At 47.7% G+C, this 10,487-nt stretch overlaps 1 long non-coding RNA gene across 2 annotated transcripts; it reads right to left on the reverse strand.

Moving 5' to 3' along the window:
• Nucleotides 1–374: 374 nt before the first annotated feature.
• Nucleotides 375–10,462, reverse strand: LOC103894918. 2 transcript variants are annotated; one of them, XR_657340.2, is made up of 4 exons: nucleotides 10,371–10,462; nucleotides 2,466–2,665; nucleotides 1,999–2,179; nucleotides 375–614 (listed from the first exon to the last, which is right to left on the reverse strand). It is a non-coding gene; the product is annotated as an uncharacterized LOC103894918 (long non-coding RNA). The 2 variants fall into 2 exon arrangements; XR_002086127.1 differs by having other exon boundaries at nucleotides 10,354–10,462.
• Between the last annotated feature and the right edge of the window lie 25 nt (nucleotides 10,463–10,487).

Consider the following 10,487-nt stretch of genomic DNA (forward strand, 5'->3'; position numbering starts at 1 on the left):
GCTTGGCGAAGCCGAGCAGGTGAGGCGGGGACACAGGAGGTTTCTGGGGACGAGCCCCCTGCCAGCACCTCCAGGGCGGGACTGTCCCCCCCCAGCAGCCGCAGCGCGCCTTTCACCCCTCAGCTTGCTTACAGACTGTACGTCCGCCCTGCCCCGGGAACGCGGCCACAGATGGGGAAGGGGCCGGGGCGGCCGCCTGGGCTTCCACTGCCGGGAACGGGTGGGGAGACGCTGGGAAGGGGAGAGAAGCCTTGGCTCCGGTGGAAAATGTCACAGGACACAGGATTTCCTCCAGACAGCGCCAATGCAGAAAGGGCAGAGGTCCACTGCAGCGTCTCTGTAAAGCTAGGCCACAGTATCAGTTCATCTCCACGGGAAGGGCCCGGCTGAGCCCACTGGAGCCCGAATCGTTTATTCCGTGCGTTGCACATTTAATATTCACACTGCAGAGATGACACACCTGAGATGAGAGTGTCCGACTGACCCAGGAAGGGCCAGATCTCACCTACGGAAAGCCCCGAGCACAAGAATCCTGCTCGCGTGCGCCTCGGCTGACTGGCGTTACGCAGACCCACGGGGGGTAGCAGTGGAGAACGATGCCACGGAGGGGGTTCCTGCAAGGAAAAAACACTTTGAAACCATTTTGCTTTAGAGCAAGAGGGAAAGACCCACAAAACTTATTACAGGCAATTTAGGGGAACAAGGGCTGTTCTGGGGATCTTAGGTGATCAAGTAGTATTCTATTAAAGAACTGACACACGCTGTAGTGCGTTGGGTTTGGGTGAAGGATACAGTTTTCAGCCCTTGGGGTCCCTGTCAGTAGGATGTCACCATGGATCACTGTGCCGCTTGCCCTGCAAGGGAACCCAGACCCCGCTTAACGCTGTTACCTGCAATTACGGTCTAGCAAACCGGGGGTGTTTAAGTTAGAGCCAGCGAAATCATCAGGGTCCACCAAAGAGATTAGAAACGGTAGCACACGCTGTACCGCAAACTGACGGTCCAGCTGGCGGGTTCTGTGGGCTTTGCACTGACCAGCCTCTCCGAGGCACACAGGAATGAAAGAAAAGCAAGCTAAAGCAGGAGAAACCAAGTAACTTCGAGCAGAATAAATGAGAAGTGACTATTTACAGACTGCGGAATCCGTTCTGGAAACCCATCTTCTGCCAGGGGCTACCCGACTACAAACCACAGGGACAGCGCGAGAGCAAACCGTCTTCAGATCGTTATTTACTACGACATTTAGCCAGACCTTGTTCCCGGTAGTTACAGTAGGGAATTGAGAACCTCTTCTTCGTTCTCATCTACTTCACCCACCAGATGTAATCAGACTTAGCGCTTTTCATCTTCAAAGCACTTTGCAAACATTAACTCATTAATCCTTATGCCCCCTGTGAAGCAGTTAAGTATTATCCCTGTTTTACGGACCTCTTTATCTCCAAATCTGCTCATTAATTTTTAGTGTGCTCATCGCTTTAAACTGAGATATCAAAGCAACAGAGAAATCGCAGCACAAAATGCTTCCGAGCCTCATTTTCAAACCTGCTGAGTACCTGGATATCCTACAGGAGCTCAGGATTCTGAAACCAGGCCTTGACAGGATGCAAATTATCGCTAATGCTCAAATTAGATCATTTTCCGGAAGCTGGGTCTGCCCTACTCCTGCAAGATCTCCCCATTTAATTGAAATGCCTGGCTGGTAAAGCAGTCAGTGCCACGGACGTCCGTCAAGACACTTACACTTACAACCTCATTGGCTTTAAGTGCAGATGGGGTGGAAAAACAGGCCCGGTCTATAGAGCTAGTAAATAATTCATGCTTTGTAACAATAATTCTCTGTCTTCTAAGGGAGCGATGCAGAAGCGACACAATTCAAGAAACAGAACACACTGTAATCAGATAATGTTAATACCTATCTGGAAGGCAAATACAAACATTTTTGTGTTTACACCATAGGGAAGTTTCTTTCCTGTTAGTCACCATCTACTGTTAACTTACAGGAGGGCGGTGAGGCAAACAATTTTCCTTGAACTCCATCCAGCGCTGCCAGGGAGCATGCTGTCTGGCTCACTGCTCTTCTCCCAAAGGCCTTCTCTCGACAGTTGGTTTTGGAATCACAGCAGAAACAATTGTGCCTTCTGTCCATGATGTTACAGAGCAGAATGAGTTGATGCACACACTGAAATGAGATGTCATGTTGTGAGAACAAATGAAGGGCGTGGCAGAAAGCTCCTTTTTTTTATGGCAGTCATTTGTGGAATTGGACTACAGAGGGATTTATTTTTTGTTATAGGTCAAATTATCTGATATGAGCGGGTGCCAGGAAAAACTGGGATTTCCTGCCACCTAACTTTCCTCTGCTCTACTTAATTTTGCTTGCTTTGGGTGCACCTTCTGAATTTATCATTTATTCCCCAGCAGAAGACAGCGATCCGGTGGCACGCTGGATCTCAAGGGCATCTTACCTGCTATTCTAGCGCAGTAAGCATCCCAGCAGTCGGGATGGGGCAGGAGGAAGATGAAGACCGTGACACGTACATCTCAAACAGCGAGCAAAGCCTTTCCCAGTCATCAGAGCCAACAGGACATTTTCAGCACCCGCTGATTTCGCAAGAGGAAACTCCACCTCAAGGTAGCGCTGAGGGCACAGCATGAGGAATTTGTCCTTAAGAGGCCAGAAGTTGAATGTTATAACCACGGGGCAGACTGACGAATGCAAAAGAGCAATACCTATCGTAGTCAGAAGCCTGGAGCAGCTATGCTGGCAAAAAGATTAATTAGTTCTGGGTGTGAGCTGGAACCGCACACCCAGCAGTCCTGAGGTTTTGGTTACTCCCTAGCAAAGTAGGAAACACTGCTCTCTCCCTGATTGTGCTAAGGCAAGGATTCAGTTTCCCTTTTCCTAGTATTTTACCTCTGTTCTACCCACACTGGAATGATCGTTAGCTTCAGTCACAGCTGAATACAAATGCCACATGTGTGATGCAAGAATAAAATGCATTCTCCCTCATTCTGATGAAGTCCCTGCACAGCAAAAGCTTTACCTGTCTGTTCGGCTGAACATCAGCCTGTCCGAGGGGGTCTGAGGTCAGTCCCTGAGACAGGGATGATGTTCTGGACTCCGTTAACCACGATACACTGCCTTGTGCCTGCAAGCCCCCCGCTGAAATCAGCGCCGATGCCAGCACAGCTAGACCACCTTTTGGCCCCGGTGTTTTGTCCAAAGGTGCCAGATCTGGCCTGGTTACTATACCCTCGCTACCATCACCGTTATCAGCAAGGAATAAATAAACACTGAATAAATATTGAGCTGGCAGCACTATCTCTGCCTCAGCTCTTGTGTGCTGTCCTTGCAGCCAGCCAGGGTGCCTCCAGCAACTACAGTGGAGCCTTTGGGATTACAGGGTGTTCCCAACATGGAGCTCTGCAGACACTGGCTGGGCCTCCTTGGTGGCTTGGTAAATATGTCAGAAAAGGCTGGTCTCAGCAGGCCTGTTGGAAACATCTGGCTTTAATTCTTCTTTAAAGCCATGACATTCATTTGGACATCAAACCACTTTCCTTTCATCTATCTGGAGGACTAACCCTGTGGCAGAGCAGCTGACTTTCTGCCTGCCATTACCCTGCATTATCCTGCAGGAAGAAAGAGGTCACAGAAGAGCCAGGGCCGTGCTCTTCGCAGGGGGAGAGATCTCGGGAGAGGGTGGCAGCTCACAACTGACACTTTCCTGCTCTTCTCCCTCTCTAGAGTTCTTTTCAACTTGTTTCAAGGCATACATTTCTCTGTCAACATGTCTCAAAGGGACGCAGAGTCCAGCTTAGACCTGATTTCCCCCTTAATTCACTGGACTGAGAACTCAAGCACTTGAGGAACAGATAGACGTGGCATGCTGTCCTGAGCAGGAAAGAGAGTGCCTGTGTGCTGGAGGGAGAAGCTGTGTCTATTTAGAAATCCCTTAGCTGAGGATGCTGAAGGCTTTGTGGATGGGCTGGCATGCTGGGAAGAAGCCTGGGAGAATCAGGAACACAAGCAGAGGTAGAGGAGTTTTCTCAACAACTCTTGACCGATAATTCTGGTATCAATAAACAACAACCCTAGCAAGGAGACGATGTTTTGAACTCTAAATGTGTTATTGTGCAGGAGAAGAGGCCTAAAGCAAGAATGCTGGATGTTGGAAAGATCAGCTGCACCATCACATGATCCCATGACGCCTGTAACCACAGCGAAGTTTTATCCAAAGCCAGCGAGACTTTTGGCTCCGTTTCTAAGTCTGAGCTCAGCAGAGATTGTGCAGTTGCATTTTCACAAACTTCCATCGATGCTGAAGTAAACGATTTGCTTTCCAGGCAAAACTAAGTCCCACCAGCATGGGAGAGGTGCCTCGGGCAGCCTCTGAGCTGATGAGCAGCAATTGCTGGGTCTTATTCCAACACACTTCAGCGCGAGGCAAACAGCACAGAGCTCCAGCTCCAAGAGGCAGCCAGGCAACAGCACTGAACAATCAATTTCCCATGTCAGACTCTGACTACGCCCAAAGACTTGGCAGTGCTGGAGCGTATCTACTGTGGCAATAATATTAAATAAAACAGCTCTTCACAGCTGCCTGCCCTCCTTCCCTGCTACCAGGCCACTTTCTTGAAACTGCCACAGTTAAAAGTATTTACCTTTTTATTTGAAGTGCCCCTATAAAAGCAAGCCATGCAGGGAACAGCTAGACAAGAATAAGCTGCCCTATGAATTCACAGCCCATTACGCAGCACTGCCTGGAAGGAGCACGGCCCTGCTGTGTGGCATGAGCATGGCACTGCTAACAGCTGAAGGAAATCCTTCTGCAGCTCAGGGGGGTCTTTTGGTACCCATGAGTTTCCCTTCTTGTTGCACCAAGATTACTTGTAGGCCAGCCAGGAAACCCACCAGGGTATCAAGTTATCAGGAGCTGATCTCCAATGACGTGGTGCAAGATAGCTGATGTATCCCTCTGCTGCCTTCTTGTTGTTTCATCCAGGACTAAGACTTCCTGGCAGAGAGGAGAAGCGAGTGAATCATGCAGAAGGAGGAGAGAGCTGGAGCAGGAAATACAGCTGCCAGGCTGAGTCAGCATGGCTTCCCTCTTGAACCTTGAACAGATGGGAGCTGTGAAGGATGTTAATGTTTAACTCCACCAAAAGTCCCCTATTTAGCAAAAGGCATCCGAGACTCATTGGCTTCTGGCAGGAGACCTTTTGCTTCGCCAGGAGCTGTGCTGGTGACAGTACCTCAGCGGTCAGGTCAGCAACTGTGCCTTTCAAAAGGCAATTAAGTCCAAAGGGCCTCACAACATCCGATAAGCTCCAGGAAAGAGATGGATAAAACCAATGGCATTAATCAGTTCATCTCCCCAGCCCTGCACTTTGCTGAGAACACCAACTCAGGAAGATAGATTGACACCATAAATAAGGAAAAGCTCATTAGTTGTTTGGGAAATACTGTTATCAATGATCTCCAAAGGAGCATTGCAGAGGCGCCAGCCTTTTTGCTCTCCTCTCTTTCTCCATCTCTCGTTCTTCTTCCCAATGGCATTTAAATCTTTACATGACTGTCTCTGTAAGAAAGAGCATATAATGCCTAAAAGGTAGGGCTAGGACCCTAGGCTTTAATCCCAGCTCTGGTACTGGTTACTCAACAGCCATTTCAGATTCCTGTTCCTCACTTCGCCCACTGTAAAGTGGGGATGGTGCTTCCTGAACTTCTAGTAATGCAGGAGTCACCTAATGAGTGCTAATTAGGAAGATCCAAAACCAAATCACTAGATTAGTGGTTATCAAAACCTCACTTGTTTAGAGGACTGCTTAATGGAGCCTCTCGGATGGGAACCCAGGTTTACATGCTCCAAAGGCTAGAGCTCCAACCGCTGATGCCAAGTACAGCCATGAGCTGCCAGGAAAGGGCTCTACAGAACTATTCAGCGGTTCTGGCTTTGTCCCACAGAGAACATACATCCTGCAGGGAATCTATTCATCCCTTCTGTTTGTTGCCTTTGCAATAACCTGAAACGTGTACAAAAGGGAAGAAATCCACAACTGTGTTCATCAGGTAGATCCAATGTCTTCCTCAGTTCCCCGAGAGGGCTGAGTGAGCATGAATTCTGTAATTCAAGAAAAAGAAGCAACTCTGAGTGCCTGAGAATGAAAGAGCTCTCAGTAAGCAACCCCGTGGTTAAAGTTACCTGCAGGCAAAAAGGGGCTTGCACCACACTGGGGGAGAGATGAAGCTGTCCTGCCGGTACCGCTAGGAAACAGTGATGCTGGACTGCAGGGAGGTTGGGATTCTTTCATCATGAAGAGCAGCTTTTGCTTTATAAGCCTCCAATGTGTACCGCTATAATAAAGCATGCATCTGTGCTGAGAGGTGACTTGTACAATATAGTCATCAGTGAGCTGGAAAAAGAGGTAAACAATTAAGTGACAAAGTTTACCCATGATACAAAATTATTCAGGATACTCAAACTGAGTGGGAAGAGCTAGTGAAGGATCTCACGACACCAAGTACTTGGGCATTCAAACTGCTGGCAAAACAAAATGCTAACAAATACAAAGATGCAGGGGCAAAGCAAGCCTAACTATAATTACACAGTGATGGGGTCCAAGTTAGCTACTCCCGCTCAGGAAAGAGCTCAAGGAATCATTATGGGCTATTCAGCTGCACTCACTGATGGTTAGAAAACAAGAAATATTTTTGTAAAAGGAACACAACATGGAAAAAAAACCTGTGCTGATCTTGTAGGATACTATCACACAGTTTTTTATTGTACTTCACTCTCAGAGCTAAGGTTTGTTTTTCTTGGTCGAGGTGACACACGTGCTATTCGAAGAAGCAATCCTGGAGTCCTAAACTGCCTACCTGAATGCGAGCTGAGAAAGGGCTCCGGGACCTGGCAGGGGCACTTGTACAGTAACTTCGGTTTAAGAGATACCAGGCCATATCTTCTCGCTTTCTGGAATAGTGGCTTTTCGTAGGGTTTAAAGCTTCTGTTCTTCAGCCCCAAAGTCACCACATCTAATACAGATGTATGATGCCTCCTTAGTAAAGTTATGCCATGGTACTTTAATGATTGTTGTATTTTTCTATTGCCTTGGCTTTATTAAAAAACAAAAAGGGAATGTAAGGACTGACAGAGTATGTTTGGAAATGGAAGCAAAATTCCAGTTTAATCACTGATTAAACAAACCAGTGGTGCTGTTGGGAGGGGTCACATGAAGTTCACTGGTTGGGTGGAGATCTCAAAAACAAAAAAAAGCCATGTGGGTGTCCGAGCGTTGTCCATAGCACTGGGTGTTTCTTCAGCAGCTGCCTTACCCTATCTGCTGGTGCTGGGCCTCTTCTGTAGGAAGTTCGGCAGCCCCAGCAATCAGAGAATCAGTCCGAGAATGCAGACTCCCTCAGAAAGCGCTGCTACACCAAAAGCTAGACACTTCAATGAAATATCAAAAAGGGAGGAGTGAGAAGACAGAAAATATTTCTTTGGACTCTCGTCTCTGGTATAAATCTACTAGTGGAGTTGCATTCTACTGCTCTAAGAGTAACCCTAGGAAAGATGCCATCCCTTGAAAGAAACAAGCACCGTAAACATGTTAATAATTACACCAGAGACTATTTTCCCGGAACAGGTTGTTCATATCTTACTGACTTGTCACCCTTTATACCTGCACTTCACAACCACCTCTTACCAAAACACTAGAAAACACATTTTAAATCAATGCTGAGCTCGGAGCTGTCAGCTGCAACTCAGGAAACAGATCGCGGCATTGACATTGACAGTCCTCTGAAGCCACTGGCTGAGGGTGCAACAGCAGCCAAAAAAGCCAGCTGAACGTTGGCTGCTTTCAGGAAGGATACTGAGGTGAGGCCAAAGCCCTCGGTTTGCTGTTACAGAAATCCTGGGAGCACTCGCATCTGGAGTGCAGTGCTGGCCTCAACTGCTCAAGAAGAATGCGATGGAGTTACAGAGGGTCCAGAGGAGGGGAGGGATGAGCAGCCTTAATAAGGAACGATCAAAAAGGCTGGGACTCTTCAATTAAGAGAGAAGGCGGCTGAGAAGGATCTTATTGAGGTCTACAAAGTCATGAAGGCAGTAGAACAAGTGAATGCAAACTTGATATTCACGGAATCCTGCTATAGAAGAACAAGGAGGCACACTTTGAAACTACAAGATTAGTCTAAATCAGACAGAAGTATTTTCTGACACAAGTCTGGAACCCAGTGCCGCAGAAGACTCTGGAGACAATATCAACAAGTTTAAAAGGGATTACATAAATTCACAAGCAACAGGTCCATTAACGGCTGCTAAAAGGGCAAAGATGCACCCTGTAACATCTCTACTACATTCAGGATGCCGGAGAGGGAAATGGACAGCAGCAAGTATCCTGGCTCACATGCTTGCCCAAACAGCATCTCCTGTTGCCACCACTGGAGACAGGCTACTGGGCTACAAGTGTTATTGGTCTGACCCAGGAGGATGTTTTTAACATTCTAAATTAAATCCTGAAAACCTTTCGCACAACTAATTAAGGCAACGTGGTATCTTCTAACTGCTACTCTCATCTGCTTCTCAGCCCATCTTTGCTGTTGTGTGCAATGCCTCACGTTCCAGCGTGGCCTCATTTAGACACTAATCCTACAGGCAGATCCCTTTGCCACACGGAGCTCTCCTGAAATCAGCGCAGCCAGACGCTGGTGGGGAGAGGAAGCTCCACATGTGGCACAGGCACCAAGGCTGAGGCTTTAGACTATCTTTGATGCACAGTTTGATTTTCTTTTTTTCCTATGTTATTATTGGTCACTGATTTTGATTAGCAATCTGTGAGCTGCTGTAATGTAAGTAAGTTGTGAGATGCATCATTTTATCCTTGATATTTGGATAATTAAACTTACAGGCACTACTGCAGTATATTTTGTATTCCCAACATTTCCAAATAATTACTCCATCATATGTATGTAACTCTCAGAATAATCACTTTTGTAAGTATATATTCATAGAGAAGGATGATGATTTCTCACTTTGAAAATCTTTAAGTCTATTGAAATAGTATTGTTTTCTGTATAACCCTTAGTCAAAACAAATCACTACAGCATTTCTATGGATGAGGCCGCACATCGGTAAAGCGGGAATGGCTTGCTAAAGGTGCCTAAACATTGGCATCTGGTGTCATCTGAAATGCCCCACGGCGTTCCCATCACCAGAAAAAGGGGGCAAGCCAGTCCAGAGAGGCGCAAGTCTGTAGTGTTCTGGTGTTGTACTGGCCAGCCCTGTGCTGATGTCTCAGACAGCTGGGGGTGCCTGAAATGGCAGCAAATACCTCTGCTTAGGCAACTGAATCAAGCTTGAAATGTCCTGCTCACATAACCTAGATAAACATGCAGTTTCCTGTACGAGTCATGCATTTAATAACAGCACGTGTAAGTTTATCTGACATGCTCTAATAACAGTGTCACATCTGCTCCACCTGGACATACCTCCGACCCTCCAGTGCACAGATCGCTATGCCGTTTGTTTAAGCTATGAAGCCTGTAATTTACAACATGTATGTATTTTCTGGGCCATAATTCAGGCTTTTTACTAGAATGAGTAAATTTCACATGTCAGTGCTGAGATTGCCGTAAAAGTAACACCAGCACATTAATTTTAACTAGTCACTTCCTGTCCTAATGGCCAGGGATCTGGCGGAGGCTCAGGAGCTGCTGCGCAAGCACTGAACAAGGCGGCTGGGAATTTGGGACAGCTCGAAGTACAAGCGAGCTGTGGGTATGACAAAGGCCACATTAAACTCTTGGCCTGATTAACAGCAGCAGGGAGGAGACAGAGCTATAGCACTGACTACATGCAATTATTTCTTTTTTTAACTCAGGAATTCGGTACTTTACACATTATGAAGAATAACACGGAGAGAAAGAGAAAGAAACAGCTACAGCTATTCCTGAAAGTACATTGTTCAGATAAACATCTTGAGGAGCCACTGCGCTGGCTGGAGAGCGAGCACTCGTGTCATGCTAATGAGGATACACAAGCTTTCCAGTGTCTCAGGAATGCAGGTTATCTAGTTTGGCTGCTGAAAACCCTTTTTCTTGGTTTCAGACAAACCGCGTCAGCAGGGGACCCCAACACCTACCACAGGCACCCCTCCCTCTCGGCACACAGCCCTTCCTTACAACCCAGCACCTTCCAGACACCAGCGAATCACGGTGCGTGGGGTTGTTTCCAGAGAAGGTGACAAGCCGTGGCTCCGAGGCCCTTCGTTCCACCCTCGCCCCGCCAGACTCGAGAGGAGCCTGTGGGCCCCCCAACCCGCCCTTGTGGCACTCAGGACTGCACGTACCAGCTAGCGGGACACACCTGGTGGACAGCAGCCCAGAAGGGGGGCCGGGAAACACGGAAAAGCCCCGTTCTCCCTCAAGGGCGGAGGCCATCGAGCAGCCGCCCGCACCCTCCGCACCGCCGGGCGAAAGGCGG

This window comes from Aptenodytes forsteri, unplaced genomic scaffold (genome assembly GCF_000699145.1).
Source record: "Aptenodytes forsteri isolate BGI_AS27 unplaced genomic scaffold, ASM69914v1 Scaffold64, whole genome shotgun sequence".
In the NCBI taxonomy this organism is placed as follows: Eukaryota; Metazoa; Chordata; class Aves; order Sphenisciformes; family Spheniscidae; genus Aptenodytes; species Aptenodytes forsteri.